This window comes from Balaenoptera ricei, chromosome 10 (assembly GCF_028023285.1).
Source record: "Balaenoptera ricei isolate mBalRic1 chromosome 10, mBalRic1.hap2, whole genome shotgun sequence".
Lineage (NCBI taxonomy): Eukaryota > Metazoa > Chordata > Mammalia > Artiodactyla > Balaenopteridae > Balaenoptera > Balaenoptera ricei.
The window spans coordinates 21353785-21376684 of NC_082648.1; the positions used below are offsets into that span (position 1 = coordinate 21353785).

Genomic DNA, 22900 nt, shown 5'->3' on the forward strand with positions numbered 1-22900 from the left:
TGTGCACATACTGCTTTAAAGAAACTGCAGCATGATCCAAAGGCAGAAGCCTTGCTCTCTGGATAGGCTATTAATAAGTTAGAACTATTTAAACTTTTTTTTTTCCTTGGCATTGGGTCATGGGACAGGCAGGGAGAGCCTTTCTTTATCTGATCCACGTAGGTTGAAATACAAGTTCCTTTTTTTAAAAATACCAGTCTTACTTTATGCATACAAGAAATAATAGGTAGCTGAGTTGCCCCAAATCGGTGACCCATTTAAATTTTTTGGCTTGTGGATGAACTAGTGCATTCATTAAACACACATACAACACACACACACACACACACACACACACACACATCCAAGAGAAAGGTGGAATGCTCAAAATGAGATCTCACTAGGCAAGAAAATTAAAAGTTCATTGGTTCTCAATAAATTATTTCTGGAAGTAGAAAAATACTTCTCATAAGACCACATAGCTGAAAAATTTTCTTCTTACATACAGTAACCTAAATCTGGTATTTAATTAAGACTGCATCAATATTCTATAAGCACAGTTATGTGGGAAAGCATATCTGTATTTGATTTACATAATTATATTTTAGTACTTGTTAATTATAGAATTTAGAGTTAGGAGATACTTTGAAAATGCTGACTTTGAAATGCATACTAATTCCATACCTGAAAAACTTTATGTTACATAATATATAATGTTATTTAATAATATAACAAAATATTCTTAAATATCTTTAGTTAATATAGGAACATAGATTTATTTTTACCCTTTTTAATCCCCTTGCTCCAATTTGTCACTGAGTTTTATAATATCTCACTCTTAAATGTGCTCTAGATTTACTGTACCTTTTTCATTCCCAATGATTCAATGCTAATATTTTGTCCTTATTAACTCAAACCTGGGTTAGTAAACCAGCCTCTGCTGGCAGAGGAAGCAACAATACAGAGATCTGAGGCAAGGGCTGTCTGGCAAGAGGCTGGTGAGGCTGGGGCAGAGGGACCAGAGGCGGGGGGAGGGGTTAGAGAGTGATGGAAGAGGAGTGAGACTGATGGAGAGTCCAGATCCTCAGGGTCTGATGGGTCATTGAGCCAAGGGCTGACAGGATCTTGTAATAAGGAAGAACATTTGTATTCTATTACAAGTTAATCACTAAAGGGATGTTGCCTATAGGCTTACATTATACATAATGGCCCATCTCTGGGAACCCTGCCTCCCAGGTAATGAGCATTAAGCTAAAATACCTTTGTTTAGCTCACAGGAAACATCTTCACCAGGCCCACCTGTGAATGACTGCAGGAAGGAAGAAATGAATACATCCTTCGGGAAGCAGATGGGAACCAGGAAGTGTCTGACTTTACCCCCTCCCCTTATAGCATAAAAGGAGCCTGAATTCTAACTCAGGCAAGACGGTTCTTTGGGGGCATGAGCCCGCCATCTTCTCAGCTTGCTGGCTTTCCAAATAAAGTCACTATTCCTTGTCCCAACAACTTGTCTCTCGATTATTGGCCTGTCATGTGACAAGCAGTATAAGCTTAGACACGGTAACAATCTGACTTCAGCTTTAAAAAGCCCACGTTGGCTTCTGTATTGAAAATAGCTTGAAGGAGCTAAAAGAAAAAAAAAAAAAGAATGCCATCATTGAAGGAGAGCTCGTGGTGCTGGGCTCAACAATGTGCAATGAAGGCGATGAGACAAGGTCAGATTCTGGGTACATTCGGAAGGAAATGCTGGCAGAATTCAGTGGTAGATTAGAAGTGAGCTGTGAGAGGTGAGGAGACAAGATGAGTCCTGGGATTTAGGCTTCAGCAACTACAGGAATTAAGCTGCTAGTTTACTGATTGATAGATGTTAGATAGATGATAGATAGATAGATAGATGATAGATATAGATTGGATAGACTATCTAACATACAAGAAATAATAGGTGATAATTTTTCTCACTTAAAGAACAATTGAAACAATCAGAAATTAATTGTGTGAGAGAGGCTAACTGGTTTACCCAAGGTCACCTTGCTAGGAAGGAACAAGCTTGGCCTTGAGCAGCGGTCCCCAACCTTTTTGGCACCAGGGACCAGTTTCGTGGAAGACAATTTTTCCACGGACCGGGGTGGGGGGATGGTTTCGGGATGATTCAACCGCATTACATTTATTGTGCACTTTATTTCTAGTCTTATTACATTGTAATATATAATGAAATAATTATACAACTCACCATCATGCAGAATCAGTGGGAGCCCTAGGCTTGTTTTCTTGCAACTAGATGGTCCCATCTCGGGGGAATGGGAGACAGTGACACCCAAGTGTGTTACTTATCTTCAGTCCACTCCGTAATCTTGTTTCGGTTGCCGTCACTGCAGAAAACCCTGCTTCACAAAGATAGGATGTTGGAAATGGAAGCAGGCTTTTCAGTGCTTTTGTGGCAATCTCAGGATATTCCGCCTTGACTTCAATCCAGAACGTATGGAGATTTGAAATTGTCTCACACATACTTTTAAGGCGATCTCAATTATCGATTATTCACAAATGGGTCGTGGATCCATTCCTTCCCACTTTGGGTGTCTTTTGTGGTTGGGAAGTAATGCTCAAACTCTTTTGAAAGCTGAGACAGGTGATCATGCCCCAGCTGGGAGAAAGAAGGCCCTGGCTCAGTCTCTTTCAAAATCTCTGCTAATGTTTGAAACATGTCAAAAATCCCAGTGTTCACTCGTCGTCCCCATAATTCTAGTTTGGCTTTGAATGCAGCCACTTTACCTGCCGACTTGAACACAGTTGTCGTTCTCCCCTGAAGAGACATTGCGTTCGTTGAGCAGGTTGAACATGTCACACAAGTAAGCAAGTTTTATGACCCATTCTGTGTCACTGAAATGTGCTTCCAGCGGTGACTGTTTTTCTAAAAGTAATCTCTGGAGCAGCTCTTGTAACTCAAAAGCTGTGGCCAGTGATCTACCTCTAGAAAGCCATCTCACTTCTGTGTATCAGAGAAGACGTGTGTGCTCTGCGTCCATCTCCTCACAGAGCTGCGTGAACAGATGTGAGTTAAGGGCATGTACTTTAATGTGGTTGATAATTTTAATCACATCCTGCAAAACACTGTTAAGTTCAGGTGACATTTTTCAGCTAGCCAGCATTTCTCTATGGATGACAGAGTGCGTAGACTCACATTCAGAAGCGACCTCTTTGACCTGAGTAGTGAAACCAGAAAGCCGTCCAGTCATGGCAGCCGCTCTGTCCGTGCACATACCGACACAAAGTGACCAATTCAGTTTTCCTGTTATGTAATCATTCAAAGACTTGAATAGTTCTGCAGCTGTAGTGTTTGTTGGCAAGAAAAGTGCACATAACATATCCTCACGCACGTCCTCCTGAAAAATATATTGCACAAAACGAACATTGCTGCCTTGTTGTCAACATCAGTAGACTCGTCAACCTGGATTGAGTACCTTGGTGACTCATTAATCCTCTCTAAAAATTGTGCCTCAGTATCCTCTGCTATTTCATCAATTTGTCTAGTTATGTTGCTAGCCGAGAGAGGAACATGTGCCACCTTTTGAACTGCAGCCTCTCCTAAAAGTTCATGACAAATGTCCTTAGCAGCAGGCAGGATCAACTCTTCACCAATACTAAGGGCTTCTCAGCTTTAGCAATGCGGTTAGCCACTAAGAATGATGCTCTCAGTGCAGACACATTTGAGGAAGTGGTGGCCTTCAATAATTGCTTCTGTTCTTCGTGTTCACGTTTTCTTCTTTTGAGAAACTCCAAAGGCTTGTCTTTTAATGCAGGTGCTTGGTCTCCATGTGGCGAAGCAGTTTTGAATGTTTCATGGCTTCGTTGGATAGCAGGTCACCACATATTATACAAAGCGGGCTTGGAGAATGTGAATCACCTGTTGCAGTGAACCCGTAATTTAAGTAGGACTCTTGGTATTTTCTTTTAAATGCAGCTTTCTTTTTGTTGGCAGTCTTAGAGTCTTCTCCTGTCTCATCATTAGGTCTTTCCCCTTTTCAAAGAAGCTCTCCAGCAACATTTGTTTTTTACTCATTTTGGCTAGGGTTAGCTTGTGGGTTTACCAAAACTGTGACTGAGACAAGTGCGCAGTGTGGGAAAGAGGAGTGGATGGAAGAGGTAAATAAAATAATGGGTGGGCCAAGCATGGACTAAAATACATGTCAGATTCTGACTTAAAGGCTCCCACAAGATGCAGCTGTACAATTGTAGTACTTGCCACTATAAAGCCTGCCACCAGATTCAGCTTAATTGTCACTTGCCACTCACTGATAGGGTTCTGATACGAGTCTGCAAGCAATTGATTTATTATGGTCTCTGTGCAGGCAAACCTCTCTGCTAATGATCATCTGTATTTGCAGCCGCTCCCCAGCGCTAGCATCACCGCCTCAGCTCCACCTCTGATCATCAGGCATTAGATTCTCATAAGGAGCACACAACCTAGATCCTTCACATGCACAGTTCACAGTAGGGTTCGAGCTCCTGTGAGAATCTAATGCAGCTGCTGATCTGACAGAAGGCCGAACTCAGGTGGTAATGCAAGCGATGGGGAGCGGCTGTAAATAGAGATGAAGCTTCGCTTGCTCGCCGCTCACCTCCTGCTGTGCGGCCCAGTTCCTAACAGGCCACTGTCAGTCCGTGGCCTGGGGGTTGGGAACCCCTGGCCTTGAGTGTTGCTCAGTGGTTACACGAGCCTGTTCTTTTTGCCAAATAGCACAGTGGCTCTTGCACACACCTCAAGTTTTTGGCTGGCAAAAAGTCCTACACAGTGTTTGGGATTTTGAGAATTCACAGATTTTACATAATTCAAGATATTTTATAAACCTAATCAGGTATGCAGTATTTCGGTGGTATCAGCTGTAACCCCGAACCCAGGTCCCATATCCTGAAAATGGGCCTAAATGTAATGCTTTGATAAAGAGTAAAGACATTTGCATTTTAAGGTCTGTTTTTCAAGTGCAAAGAATAATTAATTAAAAAATACAGCTGACAGGGTTGAAGATTATTTGGGAACCAGAGGGATATAAAACTGTGGCTTCAAAGTTGATTATATCATCATAGTTTTATTAGCATTTGTTTTCTTTTGGCCACTTGGAAAATGTGTGTTTTCACTGTAGACTGAGATCTAATACTTATTCAGTAAAGAATATTTTTCTTTGGCTGAGAAATGTAAATTTGGTGCTAAGAGATGAGTTCAAAAATATTATATTTATATCAGATTTCCAAACTTTTTTGTATCAAAAGAAATAGTAGTTGAAACACTTTCCAAGTAAAATGGATTATACCTGCTGAAAACACTACTGGTTCTCATTTAAGTTGCTGATTTTTTAAAAAAGAGTCTGACCTTGAGGACAGCTGCCTGTAGGCACAGAACACAATGAAGATGAGAAGAGAGACACCGGCCAAAGCAAACATCTGAGTCTACTAGTTGTGTCCTGCAGACTCTTTCATATCTCCATAAGGCACTTGGGGTCTTGGGTTTGAACATTCCTTTCTAAAAGCTCATCCTTAGCAAACTCCCTGCTAGTCTAGATTCACTGGCATTTTACAAAGCCTGGTAGCATCCTTGGGTCCTGCTTGTTAAGACTTGCAAAGTACCGTAGACTCAGGCTGCAATCTTCAGCTGAATTTGGATATAGGAAATTAGCAATTACAAAGTGTTCTTTCTGCCAAAAATAACATGCTGTGGCCATTACTTTGCTCTGTGATGAAACAAGTCATTTTAATCCTTTGTAGTAGGTGGAACAATGTGTACTTGACCAACCAAAAGGGAAAATACTTCTTAACTCAAGGGAGATATTTTCGGCTACCACATGTAGACTTACGGACATAATAGGAAAAGTAATCGTTTTCCCCCAAGTAAAACCTTTTAAAGTGATCTTGAAATGAAATTTGCAAAACCACCTCCACCTTAATGAGAGATTTTGTAAATTTGCCAAAGTTTAATACCACCAGACTGCACTAAACCAGGTTTCCAACAACCAGGTTGAAAAGAGATGTGAAACAACTACACAGGAAATTGTGTTTACTTGAACTTATATCGCCTCAATTACTTTTCTCCATTGGCAAGGAACGCGCATGGACTGGAGTGATGCCAGGTTGTGTACTTCATCCTGATGGTTAGCACAGGTGACTGGTCTGATTAGTGAATCAAACAGTTTTACAGCTGATGAGAACTTAGACATTATCTAGTGAAACTTTTGTATTTTACAGATGAGAAAATTAAGGTCCAGAGGATGAACTCACTTGCCCTCAGTCCTTCTTCTAGTTGGTGTCAGTTAGGTCTGGAAGTTTTCCTATCCCACTGTCTTGAATGGAAGGAAATACCCAGCATCCTATGTTATTTGGATACTTGTATCTCCCCTTTTGCTTTTAAGTCAAATCCAAACTGTTTTGCTTTTTGTTTCTCATTTTGTTTTTTTCCTTCTATCTGTTTTATGATGGTGAAAATTCTCCATGGTGATACTTCTAGCTACTCAATCACTCAAGCCAGAAACCAAGAGCCATCACCCCATTCACTAGATCACAAACTCTTAAACTACCTGCTTCCCAAACAGCTCTCAGATCTTGCCTTCACTCTTCATCTTCACAAACACATTATTTCTCACTGCAATACTGCAGTAGTCTCTTTATTGCCACCCCCCTTCCAGTGCTTCCAGTGTCTTATTTCTCAGTGGCAAAAACTACCAGTTGCCTGTGTTTTTGTTTTGTTCTGCCTCACTTCCCTGCTTACATTGCAGCTGGGTGTGACCATGTGACTAAGCTCTGGCCAATGGGAGGTAAGTAGAAGAGTCATGGGGCAGTTTCTGGGAATCTTCTTAAGAAGACAGTTGGTGGGCACAGTTTGTCCTCTTTTACTGTGTCCCTACTTAAGTTTGCTGCCTGTATTGTGGATACTGCCATCTTAGACATTAGATTGGGGCCACACATGAGAGCAACAATACAAAAAGAGGCTGAGTCTTTGACACCATGGGGACTTTGATGCCATATGGATCTCTGGACATAGTTTTTTAAAGTAGTGTTATTTTGGGTTACTATCAATCAAGCCAACCCTAGTCCCCACTATACAGCTAGCAACCTAAATTCCACAATAGCTTGAAGGTAATATTCCTGAAACATAGATTTGATCATGTCCCCATACTTAAAGGGCCTCCTACTGCTTGTAGAATAAAGTTCAAACTCCCTGATAAGCCATAGGGTACCCTTTGTGATCTGACCTTGGACTTTCTCTGGAGCCTCATCTCCCTTCATGCTTCCACTTTGTGCTTAAAGCTCCAGCAATAATGAATCACTGAACTCATTGTAACCTCCAGGCTTTTGCCCATCCTGTTTCCTCTGGTTGGAAATTTTCTACTCATCATTTAAAAACCAGTTTGGACACTTCCTTCTTCTGTGATACCTTCCCCTAAAACCCTGAATTCTGAGTTAATCACTTTCTCCTCTACGTGACTTTCACCTTGTTCCTGCTTCTATTATTGCCCTTAAACTATATGGTAATTATTTGTCTATATGTATGTATTATTGGCAATTTCTCCTTTTATGTCTGTTAATATTTAGGTGCTCCTATATTAGGTATATATATGTTAAGAATGTTATATTGTCGTCTTGTACTGATTCCTTTCTCATTATGTAATGCCCTTCTTTGTCTTTTGTGATAGACTTGGTTTTAAAGTCTACTTTGTCTGCTGTGAGTTTTGCTACCACAGCAAAACTTGTTGTATCTGTTTGCAGGAAATATCTTTTTCCATCCCCTCACTTTCAGTCTGTGTGTATCTTTAGCTCTGAAGGGAGTCTCTTGTAAGCAGCATACAGATGGGTCTTGTTTTTTCTTTAATCCAGTCAGCACCTTATGTCTCTTGGTTGGAGCATTTATTTCATTGACATTTAAAATGAATATTGATAGGTAAGTACTTGTTTCCATTTTACTACTTATTTTCTGTTGTTTTTGTAGTTTTTATTTGTTCTTCTTCTTTTAGTTTCTTCCCTTATGGCTTAATGGTTTTCATTTTCTTTTTTTTAACATCTTTATTGGAGTATAATTGCTTTACAATGTTGTGTTAGTTTGTGTTGTATAACAAAGTGAATCAGCTATATGTATACATATATCTCCATATCCCCTCCCTCTTGTGTCTCCCTCCCACCCTCCCTATCCCACCCCTCTAGGTGGTCACAAAGCATGGAGCTGATCTCCCTGTACTATGCAGCTGCTTCCCACTAGCTATCTATTTTACATTTGGTAGTGTATATATGTCAATGCTACTCTCTCACTTCGTCCCAGCTTACCCTTCCCCCTCCCCGTGTCCTCAAGTCCATTTTCTACATCTATGTCTTTATTCCTGTCCTGCCCCTAGGTTCATCAGAACCATTTTTGCTTTTTTTTTTAGATTCCATATATATGTGTTAGCATACGGTATTTGTTTTTCTCTTTCTGACTTACTTAACTCTGTATGACAGACTCTAGGTCCATCCACCTCACTACAAATAACTCAATTTCGTTTCTTTTTATGGCTGACTAATATTCCATTGTATATATGTGCCACATCTTTTTTATCCATTCATCTGTTGATGGACCCTTAGTTTGCTTCCATGTCCTGGCTATTGTACATAGTGCTGAAATGAACAATGTGGTACATGACTCTTTTTGAATTATGCTTTTCTCATGGTATATGCCCAGTAGTGGGATTGCTGGGTCATATGGTAGTTTTATTTTTGGTTTTTTAAGGAATCTCCATACTGTTCTCCATAGTGGCTATATCAATTTACATTCCCACCAACAGTGCAAGAGGGTTCCCTTTTCTCCACATCCTCTCCAGCATTTATTGTTTGTAGATTTTTTGATGATGGCCATTCTGACTGGTGTGAGGGGGTACCTCATTGTAGTTTTTATTTGCATTTCTCTAATGATTAGTGATATTGAGCATCCAGATCATCCAAAATGAAAATAAATAAGGAAACACAAGCTTTAAATGACACATTAAACAAGATGGAATTAATTGATATTTATAGGACATTCCATCCAAAAACAACAGAATACACTTTCTTCTCAAGTGCTCATGGAACATTTTCCAGGATAGATCATATCTTGGGTCATAAGCCAACAAACACATGAAATGATTTTCTTTAGTGGTATGCTTGTGTACCTTTCTCTCTAGTTTTTGCATATCTATTGTTGGGTTTTGATATGTGGTTGCCATGGGGTTCATACATGTTGGCCTATAACTATATCTACTTGTTTTAAACTGATAGTCATTTAAGTTCAAACACATTCTGAAAGATCTACGTTTTTACTCCCCGCCCCAGCCATGTTTTGTGTTTTTGATGTCATATTTATCCCCTATCCCTTAACTATTTATTGTAGTTATAGGTGATTTTACAATTTTTGCCTTTTATAGTTGATTTTACAATTTTTGTCTTTTAATCTTCATACTAGCTTATTTAAGTTGTTGATCCACAACCCTTACTGTATATTTGCTTTGCTAGTGGGATTTTTCCTTTCCTATAAATTCTTACTTCTTATGGTAAGCTTTTCATTTTCACTTTACTTCTTGTAGGATGGTGTAGTTTTGTTGAATTCGTTTAGTTCTTGCTTGTCTGAGAAGTTTCTTATCTCTCCTTCAATTCTGAATGATAACCTTGCCGGCTAATGTATCCTAGGTTGTAGGTTTTCTCTTTCAGTACTTTAAATATATCACACTACTCCCTTCTGGCCTGCAGTGTTTCTGCAGAAAAATCAGCTGATAGCATTATGGTGGTTCCCTTGTATGTGACTCTTTGTTTTTATCTTGCTGCCTTTAGAATTATCTCTTTAACAGCTTTTGCTATTTTACTTATGATATGTTGGTGCAGGTCTTTTGGGGTTCATCTTGTTTGAGACTCTCTGTGCTTCCTGTACCTGAATATCTGTTTCCTTCTTCAGGTATGGGAAGTTTTCAGCCATAATTTCATCAAATACATTTTCCACTCTTTTCTCTCTCTCTTCTTCTGAGACCTCTATAATGTGAATGTTAGTACACTTGATATTGTCCCAGAGGTCCCTTAAACCGTCTTCATTTAAAAATTATTTTTTTCTTTTTGCTTTTCTGTTTCAGTGATTTCCACTAGTCTATCTTCCAGATCACTTATGCATTCTTTGTATCACTTAGTCTGCTGTTAATTCCTTCTTTTTCATTTCAGTTATTGTATTCTTCAGCTATGACTGGTTCTTTTTAATATTTTCTAGTTCCTTGTTAAAATTCTCACTGTGTTTATCTATTCTTTTCCCAAGTTCAGTTAGCATTCTTATTACTAATGCTTTGAACTCTTTATCTGGTAAATTATTTATCTTTGTTTTCTTAGTTATTTTTTCAGGGGTTTTTCTTGTTCTTCCATTTGAAATGAATTCCTCCAACTTCTCATTTTGTTTAGCTTTCTTTGTCTCTATTAGGTTAAACAGTCATCTATCCAGGTCTTGAAGGGGTTTCTTTGTGTGGGAGCATCCCTATGCAGTCTGCATATCCCCAGTGGCTTTGGTGGAGAGCTGGATCTAAAGTGAGCATGGGTCACATCTTCCCCCAGGGTGTACTTGCAGCTCTCACCTTGGTGGGAGATGGGGCTGAAGATGGAGACGCTAGAGCTAGAGCCATGTGTGGTCTGGGGTTTCTCCTATCCTCAGTGGCTATCACCACCCTCTCTGGGCTGGGGTTGTGTTCCAAGGTGCTGGATCAGAAGCCCTGATGTTCTGGTCTGAGCTGGTTTTGTTCCAAGTGTGCACGCTCCTATCTCCTGGCAATGGCACCTTCACCCCAGAGAGGAACAGTGCTAAAGGAAGTGGGGCCAGAGTGGGCACCCAGTGTGGGCCAGGGTACATGCTGGTATGGTCCTGGAATGCCAGTCTGAGATCCAGACTGCTCCAGATCCACTTCCCCCGAGAACACCAGCAATGGCTGCCCTCACCCCGTTCAGATGCAGTACTGGGTCCGAGCTGTCTCTGTTCCCTCCACGTGTTCACTCTCCTTGGCATGGCAGACTTCACCCTAGTGAGGACATGCACTGAAGCTAGAGGGGCTGGGGCATGCACTGGGGATGGGGGCGGGTTGCTGGCCAGAGCCCTGGGCAGTTTCCATCTGCTTCTCCCACCTTGCTCCGGGAAATAAGCAAGTGTGTGACCACTCTTCACACATGGAGCCTTGGTTTCTTACGGCCCTCCTGTAAGTCCCACTGGTTTTTAAACCAGCAAAGGGGACTCATTTTCCTCGTGTTGGATCCCAGGGCTGGGGTGCCCAATATGTGTTTTGAATCCCTCAGTCCCCAGGGAGGACCTCTGATCTTGTGTAATTTCCCACCTCTTCTCTGTCTCCTCCTAGGGGTGCAGGCCCTGACCTGATTGCTTCTCCTCCCTTCTTACCCAACTCTGTGTGGATCTTTCTTTACAGCCTTGGCTGTAGAAGAGTCTTTCTGCCAGTCCCCAGTTTGTTTTCAGTGAGAATTGCTCCACACGTAGGTGTAAATTTGATGTGTGCATCGGGGGAGGTAAGCTCAGCATCCTCCTCATCCACCGTCTTGATCTCCTCCCTACATATACTGGAAATGTTTATTTCTTGACATAGGTTGGACTTACATGATTATTTCCTTGAAACTGTTTATTAAATTTTACATAGATGTTTTGTGTAGTTTTGTTTGTATACTACATTCCACAATTTAAAAGGAAGGTCTGCATGTCAATAAATAAAAATGAAACATTCCAATAGAAAAATGGGCAAAAAATCAGAACTGAGTGGTCATTAAACATTAAAAATACGCTCAACACCGTTAGTAATCAGGGAAATACAAATTAAAAATACGAGATACCACTTGAGACCCACCAAATGTGCTTAAAAAGTATGACAATATCAAGTCTTGGTGAGGCTATGGAAGAACAGAAACTCCTATAAGTTGCTGGAAACCAAATTAAAAAACAACTGGGGCATTATCTAGCAAAGCTAAGGCATGTATACCCTACAACCCGGCAATTACTGTCCAAGAAATACATATGTAAGGCTGTAAATAGCAACATCATTTATAACAGCAAAATTTTAGAAATAATCCAAATGTTGATCAACAGGAGAAAGAAGAACATTTCTACTTATATAACTGTCAGAAATAGATTAACTGGAGCTATACACATCTACATGAATGAATCTCATAAACATGTTAAGGAAAACAAGTCACCAGGAAAAAAGTACGATTTCTTTTATATAAAATTAAAAATTCACAAAATTACACACACGTTAGAGATATGTACACACATAAGTGGTAAAATTGCAAAGAAAAGCAAGGAACTGATAAACACAAAACTCAGGGTAATGGTTGATGGTGCCTACTGGGGGCTGGGATTGGGGATGGACACACAGGTGACTTCAAGACATTGTTAATGCTCTATTTGTTCTATTTCTTAAGCTGGGTGGTAGATATAAGTTCATTCATTTTACTTATTTTTTTATAATTAATTAATTAATTTTTGGCTGCGCTGGATCTTCGTTGCTGCGCGTGGGCTTTTCTCTAGTTGCGGTGAGTGGGGGCTACTCTTTGTTGTGGTGCGTGGGCTTCCCATTGCGGTGACTTCTCTTGTTGCGGAGCACGGGCTCTAGGCACACGGGCTTCAGTAGTTGTGGCTCGCGGGCTGTAGAGCACAGGCTCAGTAGTTGTGGCACACAGGCTTAGCTGCTCCGTGGCATGTGGGATCTTCCCAGACCAGGGCTCGAACCCATGTCCCCTGCATTGGCAGGCGGATTCTTAACCACTGCGCCACCAAGGAAGTCCCCATTTTACTTATTTTTAAATTACATATACTTTACATAAGCTTTTTTGATTATGCTTCATCTTTCATTTTATAAATTGTTTACTTTAAGAATAAAGAGTCTAGGGCTTCCCTGGTGGCGCAGTGGTTGAGAATCTGCCTGCCAATGCAGGGGACACGGGTTCGAGCCCTGGTCTGGGAAGATCCCACATGCCGCGGAGCAACTGGGCCCGTGAGCCACAACTACTGAGCCTGCGCGTCTGGAGCCTGTGCTCCACAACAAGAGAGGCCGCGATAGTGAGAGGCTCGCGCACCGCGATGAAGAGTGGCCCCCGCTCGCCGCAACTGGAGAAAGCCCTTGCACAGAAATGAAGACCCAACACAGCCAAAAATAAATAAATTAATTAATAAATTAAAAAAAAAAAAAAGAGTAAAGAGTCTAATTATTACTTTGATGTTCTAGACACCAGACAAGTTTCCAGGAAGGGATTACGAGGTTTAAAATCTTTATGGCAAGACTATTCCACATGGAATAATTATAAAAAATGCTTTCTGGTCTACCAATTAGACTTAAGAGAGTGTAGATTGCATACAGCAATTATTCAGTGTGCAGATACCCCACATCCACTTACTCTGTAAGTCTCTGCACTGGCAGAAGTGTTTTACACCAAGGCTGAGCCCAAAGCAGCCACCATTATCCTACCCACGTTACTACAGAGAAATCATACATGTGTGGGGATTAAAGCTCAAGAGAAGATTCAATTCTCCTGCAAAACAAAGCTAATGCTTTTGAAACACAAGATACAAGTTTATAAGAAAAGAAAATCAATACTTAATCATCAGTCCTCATGTTCTACTCTTGCTGAAAACCAAGTTAATTCTTTACTGAATGGTCTGTCAACACTTTAATGCCTATGCCATAATGTTAGAAAGCATGTTTTAGGTAATATCAGAAAGTTTGATTATTTTTAACCATGCTCCTTTTATATCTAGAAATTTATTTTAATTAATTAATAATACCAGAAAAAGCAGGAAGGGGGGCCATAAGAAATTTTAGTATATTTTAGCCTCTTCATCAATTCATCAGAAAAGTATGAAATCAGACTTGTAATTGGGCAGCATGATTCTGGTTGCAACTTGTTAATCCTAAATTTTTCTTTCTTTAGAGCATGCATCATCGAGGTGAAAAGAAAAATACTCGCAACCTTCTTGCTGATTGTTTTTGGACCATATCATTATGACTTTCTCTTGTTTAGGCTGAGAGGGAGGGGAAGTCAGAGGATAGAGGGGCAAGCAGCAGAAAGCATAAGCCGTGCCTTGAGGAAAATCACTGAGTTTTGTTCATTCCTGAGGTGCCCACGTGGTTAGGGAGTTGCAGGACTTCCTCTTCTTTGTGGCATCACGTTTGCCTCAGACCCGCATGGAAGAGTTTTCTCTCAAACTTTTTCTAAGGGGCTTTTAATGACTAACAGTCAAAAGATTCCAAAGATTGTTTCCTAAGAAGGACCAAAAGTAAAAGACACTTCTGACCTGATCAAACCAACCCACTAGACTCCCATATACTTGGATTTTCCTGGAGGTGGAGGTCATGACTTTCAACAAATTTGGCTTTTAGCCCCACTAATCTGAGTCATGGAGAACCGAACACAGATGGGAAGAAGAAAGGGGGGAAATAGTTGAAACAAATAAAAAATTCAGGCTTAGTTTTCTAAGTTGCTCTGGGTTTTGTTTTGGTTTTTTCCTACTTTTATCTAACCTAGTCTTAGAGCCCTTCTTCTGAAATTCGGACAGCACAAGTTTCTATAAATGCACAGTGAGAAACATCTGGACTCTTGGCAGCAATTTGCCAAGCAGAAATCGGCAACAATGGAAATGACCTGTACTGCTACAAAGAGCAGGAAGAAATGGTAGAGAAAGATGAGTGATAAAAATTTCTGATATATCACAATAAGATGTTCCCTTTCTTAAGTCTTGCCAGAGTTCACTGTTTACCTTTTGGATGTTCTTAATTATACAACCTTTAACTTTGTGGAGCGCTGGTTTAGTGTCACTTAATTTCATAAAAATATAAACAGATGTGTAATTCTTTTAATGTTCAAAATTATATCAGGAACATATGTTGTATATTTCAATAGGAATGTTGCAAAAGTTCTTAAAAAATAAAGTCACCTACTTTTCAAAATCAGATTTTAAAAACTTTCTTACAACACCAGTGTGACATCAGCATATGTGACTCTTTGCACTCATAGTCAATATGGGCACAAGGAGGTCTTTGTACATTCATTATTAAATAAGTTCTAGAACCAGATTCATAGACTTTTTTTTTAGGTTAGAAGGCTCTTTAGAGATGCTTTAGTATAGTCTTTTAATTCTAAAGAAAAAGAAATGTATGCTGAATGATTAAGAAAGGAATTTTATTATACCAGGTCCTATAGAGGACATAAAGGTAATTCCTGCCCCATGAAGTTGACATCCTATTAGGCAAAAGGAGAAATATACACCAATAACATGAGCAAGAATATTAAATGCCTCAAAATGGATACATGAAGCACTGAAGTTTTGGAGTGGAAGAACAACTCAAAAATTCATGGTGGGGTCTGAGAAGGGAGGAGAGAAATTTTCTTTAAAAAGGTAACATAAGATTTGGCCCTTGAGACCTAATCAAACTTACAAGCTTTCACACAGCAAAGGAAACCATAAAAAAAGTGAAAAGACAAACTACGGAATGGGAGAAAATATTTGCAAATGATGCGACAGACAAGGTCTTAATCTCCAAAATATACAAACAGCTCATACAACTCAACAACAAAAAAACAAACAATGCAATCGAAAAATGGGCAGAAGACTTTAATAGACATTTCTCCAAAAAAGACATATGGATGGCCAGTAGACACATGAAAAGATGCTCAGCATCACAAATTATTAGAGAAATGCAAATCAAAACTACAATGAGGTACCACCTCACACTGGTCAGAATGGCCATCATCAAAAAATCTGCAAACAATAAATCCTGGAGAGGGTGTGGAGAAAAGGGAACGCTCCTACACTGTTGGTGGGAATGTAAGTTGGTGCAGCCACTATGGAAAACAGTGTGGAGCTTCCTCAGAAAAGTAAAAATAGAATTACCATATGATTGAGCAATCCTACTCTTGGGCATATACTTGGACAAAACTATAATTCAAAAAGACACATGAACCCCTATGTTCATAGCAGCACAATTCACAATAGCCAAAACATGGAAACAACCTAAATGTCCATCGATGAATGGAGAAAGAAGATGTGGTACATATAATATAGACAATGGAATACTACTCAGCCATAAAAAAGAACGTAACAATGCCATTTGCAGCAACATGGATGCAGCTAGAGATTATTATACTAAGTGAAGTAAGTCAGAAAGAGAAAGACAAATACCATATATATCACTTATATGTGGAATCTAAAATATGACACAAATGAACTTATCTACAAAACAGAAACAGACTCACAGACATAGAGAACAGACCTGTGGTTGCCAAAGGGGAGGGGGGTTGGGGGGGAAGGACTGGGAGTGTGGGATTAGCAGATGTAAACTATTATATATAGGATGGATAAACAACAAGGTCCTACTGTATAGCACAGGAACTGTATTCAATATCCTGTGATAAACCATAGTAGAAAAGAATATAAAAAAGAATGTCTCTATGTGTAAAACTGAGTCACTTTGCTGTACAGCAGTAATTAACACAGCATAGTAAATCAACTAAACTTCAACTAAAAAAAAAAAAAAGATTTGGCCCTTGAAAAATGAGTAAAATTTTGATAGGAGAAACTGTAAGTCAAGGAAATTACAGCTAGGAAATAGCATAGATATGTGTGGAAATTGAGAGAGAAAGCTGGAAAAGTGGGCTGGTCTTGCCTGCTAGACTAAGAAAGAGCTATACAAACAAACAACTGCCTGACTGAAAAGAATTATATTCTTGAGTCAACTCTATAACATTCTCACACATGCATCTAGTTTAAATAACGACCTCTGATAACAGAATCTGCTACTTCTTGAGAGTTCCTGTCCCAACTTTGTTTGGTTCTATTTTCTCTTTATGGTAAGCCTAAATCATTTTTCTTATGGCTCCATCTTATTTGTTCAAGTTCTACCTCTTATGGCCACACAGAACAAAGTCCATTTCCAAAGTCATCTATCTTTTTTTTTTCCAGATGTGGTCCTTATGGCCAGAATATCTCCATTTTTGTAAACCACTTATTATATGATATGGTCATTGGTCATTCCCCATCCTGATCACTGTATTCTGATTAAAGTTGGTGTCTCTTATATCCCCCTTTAGGTGAAACACTTCCATAGGACACAATTCCGATGACATTAATGTGCAGTGGAGCAGTCTACTAACCCCCTTTCTCTTTTCATAGACATCCTAATGTAACTGATGCAGACTAAGGCCCCCTTCATTTATATTTAGTTTAGTAGGCAATGCAAGGACACTGAAGGCTTCTGAGCACAGGCTTACAGCGGCCGGTGGCTACAGTTGCATTAAAAAAAGAGAGAATGGAGGCCGGGGTGGGGGGCAGATTATTAGGAAATTAAGATAATGGCCCAGGAAAAAGGCAATGAGAGGCTGAGTTAGAGTGGTAATAATGCAAACAGTGAGTGATGGGAGGGGTATAGGGAAGTAGACACCATGGCGCTTGACATCTCATTAGATGGGGGGAGGGAGAAGCCACAGAAGTCTTTTAATTTGGACTGGGAAAATAGTGGTCTCATTAATCAGATATGAGGAGAAAGTCTCAAGGCACAACTTCAGGGGAAAATGTTGGGCTTGGTTTTGGGCATAAGAAGTTTGAGGTGGCAGCAGAGGCTAAGAATGAAGGAAAATTGGGGAGCCATCTTCCTTCAACAGTTGAACCCATGAGAGTGGGTAAGACCCTCAAAGCAAAGTCTTTAAAGAGAGAAGAAAACCTTGAGAAACACCTCCTTTTAGGGGTTTACAGGAGTCAGAAGAAGCAGAGAAGGAGAGTGAAGAGAACTACTATAATCCAGGGTAGGAGTGTTAAGCGAGGGATCAAGTTTTTGTTTGTTTTTAAATTTTTATTGGAGTATAGTTGATTTACAATGTTGTGTTAGTTTCAGGTGTACAGAAAAGTGAATCTGTTATACATATATCCACTCTTTTTTATATTCTTTTCCCATATAGGCGATTACAGAGTATTGAGTAGAGTTCCCTGTGCTGTACAGTAAGTTCTTATTAGTCATCTATTTTATACATAGTAGTGGGTACGTGTCAATCTCAGACTCCCAATTTATCCCTCCCCATAAGTTAGTTCTCTACATCTGTAACTGTCAAGTTTTTTTAATCATCAAATGCCAGGGAAGTCAAGGAGAATAAAAACTGAGGAGAAGCTATTGCATTTGGTGATTAAGAATACATATTATTAAAGGACAATTTTAGTGGGGTATCAGACAGAAATTATATAAGATGTTAGGATATGAGTAGGTCACAAGGAAGAGGAGACCACAGAGATAAATGAGTTAAAGAACACTGCTATTCAAGTGAAGGAGAAGATTAACAAGATTGAAGGAAGAGGTTTGATAGTTTTGGTGAGGGTGTTGTTGGTTTTGTTTAGCATAGGGACACCTGAGCACAGGCAGTGAAAAGGAGTGAAGTGAAGAGGGAGGGAGTAAGAGCATGTACACTGTGGAATCCTTGACTATGTAAGTGAGTTGAGATAGTTAAGTATATCCTATCCATGGTTTGCTCAAACATAATGGTTTAGCGCTAGTATTCAAGTATTCCACCTGAGGACATTTACAGCATATTACCTTAAAGGACAAAAATTTAATGGAAAAACTCCCAAAATATGATTGAGAAATAGAGCACTGCCTTTCCTGCCTCTCTTTCTGTGTCTTCCTGCCATCTCGGTCTGTCTGTCTGTCTCTCACACACACAAAGAGCCATGAGCACTTCCAAAACATTTCTCTGACTCTATTTCCCAGGCAAGTGGTTTGATAAGCCAACTTAACTTCATATTGACCATGAAATTATTTCACATGGGCAGGTAAGTTAAGTAAAATGCAAACATTTTTGGTGCTGAATCCTAATCCTAGGTCCTGAGAGAACAAGAGCTTTGCATCAAATACGAGATTAGAATGAGACTCATTTTGTGCCAACCTGATTTCTTATTTAAATGGTTCTTTATAAATTTGTTTCCTTTCCTCACCATTTTGGCCACCTTCCCTTTATTGTATGTGGTAGATTAAAGAGTAAATGTTTATCAGTCAAAGATATTTTTCCTTGAAACAGCAAAACTTCAGTTCAGGAGTAGAGCATGCCTATTAAGCTTGTTTTACCATTTTAGCCTTTAACATAATTGGACCTATTCAAAGGTTTTTGTGTGTGTTCAATGAGGTAGAGCTTTTCTTTCCACTGCTAACTGCAGAAATAAGAAAAACGCCATGGCATTTGATAGAAACACAGCAAAATTAGCATTTTTAGGAGAAACTCAAATGTTTCTTGTTAAATGAATAAATTGCCTGAAAATCATGTCATTCCCTATAATTAATCATCTCTATCTGAAGTCGCTAACACGCACACATGCACACACACACACACACACACACACACACGCTCATAATGTTAGGTAGTGATAAGTTCTGTGAAGAAGATAAATAAGGCAGGTTAAAAGAGAGTGACATGACTGATACTATTTTAGACAGTGTGGTTAGGGAAGGGCTCTCTAAGAAAGAAATATTTAAGGAAAGACTTGGATGAACAATAGCCGATATTTATTGAGCACTTACTATGTGCCAGACATTTGTGTTAAGCTCTGTATCATTGAATCTTTACAATGATTTGCTTTATAAAAGAGGAAACTGAGGATCAGGGAAGTTAAATAACTTGCCCAGTAACTTACACATTCTGGTAAGACTCACAAGTTCTGGCTGAGACTTGCTTTTTCCCTTGCTGCTATTAATATTACTATTAACTTTAATATTAACATTAATGTTAATGGATGGATAATGACCCCAAATTAATATTAACATTATTGTTAATATTAAAGTTGAGGCCTTCTGGGTATAGGGTTTCCCTGTATTTTTAATGAGTAACACCTAGGTAAGAAGTGAATTCTATAGAACTCCAGTGTCCCTGTGCAATCTTGAGGACCATCTGCCTCTTAGAGTCACCATAAACACCAGACACTGCACTGATATTGGTCAAGCCTAGAAGGCAGGTATCTCAGTAGACACGAACGGATGAGACCTCATGGACCAGCGGCGGTGGTGGCCTTTACTAGGAGAGTGGGTCATGTATCCGTGGCAACAGAGGGAAGGTGGGTGTATTGGCATGGATGCAGGTGGTGGGTAGAGGTGGGGGTGGTAGCTTGCAGAACTCTTCTGGTGGCTTCTCCTTTCTCAGAGAGTTAAAATAGGAAAAGTGATTTAAAAAAACCAGTAAAATAAGGATTGATGTTTATTTCTTTAGTGATAAAGTAATCTTCCCTAGTGCGAAACATTTCCTCAGACTTAACAGAAAACTATCCTAAGAGGGAGATAGACAGGGAGAACATCAACCGCAATGCCAAGTGATAAATAGCTAAATAATATTATTCTCAGTGGAGAAAGTGTGAGGCCAGAGAAGCAAGTGATTTACGCTTTCTGAGTGACTCAAAGGAAGTTTTACAGAGTAGGTGAAATTTGAAGCAGCGCTGGAAGGATATAATGGTAATGGACAGACACTGTTCTAAATATTTCTATTCATAACGGTCCTATGAGGGGTAGGTATTATTCTTGCCCCCATTTCACAGGTCAAGGGATTGATGTACGCGCCCACACAGCTAATGTGTGCATCACTGACACACACTTGCCTAGTCTGACTCCAGAGCCTGCTCTCTCAATCACTTCCCCAATCTTAACATTTATAGATGAACACCATCACGATTTAAGAACTGCCTTTTCAATCTCCTGTTTGTCCCTCTGTGGTTGTTTATGCATTAGCTAACTGCAAGATTTTACTTGAGATGGACATTTTGATTGATTTCAACCACACCTGCCTATTAGGGTTACCAGGGGAGCTCTTCGAAAATTCCAAGTCCCAGGCTGTACCCTTGGGAATTGTGATTTAATTGGTCTTGATTGGGGCTCAGGCAACAGTGTTTTTTAGAATCATTCCCCAGGTCATTCTAATGTGCAGCTGGAGCTGAGAATCACTGACTTCAACGGAAAGAAAAGAGTTCTGAGGGGTAGATAAAAGAATTTGATACTTGCAATACTACTGCTTTGGGTTAAGAATTTTCTCTCTTAAAAAGGAAATGCTCTAAGAGGCTGGAGCAACACGTTTAGTCTCTAGAAAGATCCTAGTGGGAGTGATTTTATCAACTCTCCTTTCTCCTTGTGATGAGACCTTCAGGAAGGGCCAGCAGTAGAATCAGAGAAGCCAAGGTTGACTAGAAAGCCAAGGGTTTGCTCTGTTCTTAGTAAAATCACTTGACATTAACTTGAATATTTGTCAGTGTAATTTAATAATTGACCCCAAGACCAAACCAACTGCTAAAATGATCTAAAGATAACTCTAAATAAATTTTAGGATCATACTTTGGTGAGTAAAGTACGAAGATGGCCAGGCTATAAGCTTCGTGAAAGCAGATGTTCTGTCGCTGTATCCACAGCACCTAGCATAGTACTTAACACCTAGTAGCCATTCATCACACACCTGGTGAATGAGTGAAATTCATCATCCATCTTCATCCGTGTGAAATGATTTGCCCCAGAAGAGAAAACAAGTTTGGTGACTGATTCACAGTCTTTGCCACACTATTGTGAGAACATTACGTAACTTGCTCCAATTTATTGATCCATTTCCCTATTTGGTGACATTTGGATTGTTCCCAACTTTCTGCTCTTAAAAACAATACAAAAAACACCTTTGTATATGTTTGCCTGTGCATTCACAGAGGAGTCTCTCCAGAATATATCCAAAGAAGTAGAATTGCTGGGTTGGTGGGATGTGCTCATCAACATTTTGTACATTGTGAACTAGTTTTCCAACTTTGTACTCCAAATAATACACAAAATGCAAAATATGAAGAAAAAGATTATCAACTTGATTTAAAGTATAAAAATTCTAAATGACAAAACATACAATAAACAAGCTAAAACATATTGTAGCTCTTTTCACTTCTTTCCAGTACAAGTAAACAATATAATAAACAAACTTAAAGTTCCACGTTCCCCTTTTGTAATCAGCTCATAAAATGGCTAAGAAAAACTAGCATCCCACCCCTCTTGTGTCTGTCTTTGCCCAAGAAGCTGTTTAGGAGAATGTTCACATCTCCAGATGGTTCTTCAGGGCAGTTTGGCTGAGGGTAGTGCAGCCGAGATCCAGGAAAGAATGATCTAAGACTGCAGGTGATCATTCTGCCGTTTTTCCAAAGCAAACTCCCGGCCCTTGGCGGGTGGGGCAGAACGCAGGGCCACCTGGAGCCCCTCCTTGGCATGCCTGCCTTTCCCTCCTGCTCACCCCTCAGGGACAGACTAGTTTTAGCAAACTGGACCGTCAAGCTTTCCTGGGCATAACTAATGCAAGAGAATTCTCACCAAGGCTGATCATAGACAGATTTGCTAATTCCCCCTTTTTTTAAAGCACTCATTATAAGATTTTTGTCCGAATATGTAAATTCTCTCTGTAATCAAATAACTCAGAGTAGAAGTGTCTGACCCTTCTCAGGGAATCCTTTGAACTCTGTATCTCCAAAAGCTTTAGCTTTTAAATATTCGAGAGATGTGGAAGACATATATAGGTGACCATGTGTACTTTATGATGTAGACTCGACTTTAACTCTACTTGAAATTCGGGGGTACCATGCTGAGAAAAAGAACAAAAAAGCTTAGCTATTGCCATAGTTTACTTCCAGTTATGGCAGAGCTGCCCTTCCAGAGGAAACCATGTGTTCCCGTGTACGATCGTATTTTAGATGGAATAGCAATACCTATGGCAATTTTCCATACAAGGTTTTAAAAGGACATTTCAGAAAAACAAGTAAAAATACCCCAAACAGGCCTTTTTTAATGTTAACAGGAACTTCAGCACCCTCTCAGTCTAACTCCATTTAGTTCTACGTATTCAATTCTAATTGTCACCGTGAGCAAAATAAATTTAA

At 39.7% G+C, this 22900-nt stretch overlaps 1 protein-coding gene across 14 annotated transcripts in view; it reads right to left on the reverse strand.

The window, feature by feature from the left end:
- The window catches only part of LMNTD1 (lamin tail domain containing 1), a 431818-nt gene that overhangs the window by 77420 nt on the left and 331498 nt on the right, over nt 1-22900 (reverse strand). The gene's annotated exons all lie outside the window — the stretch shown is intronic.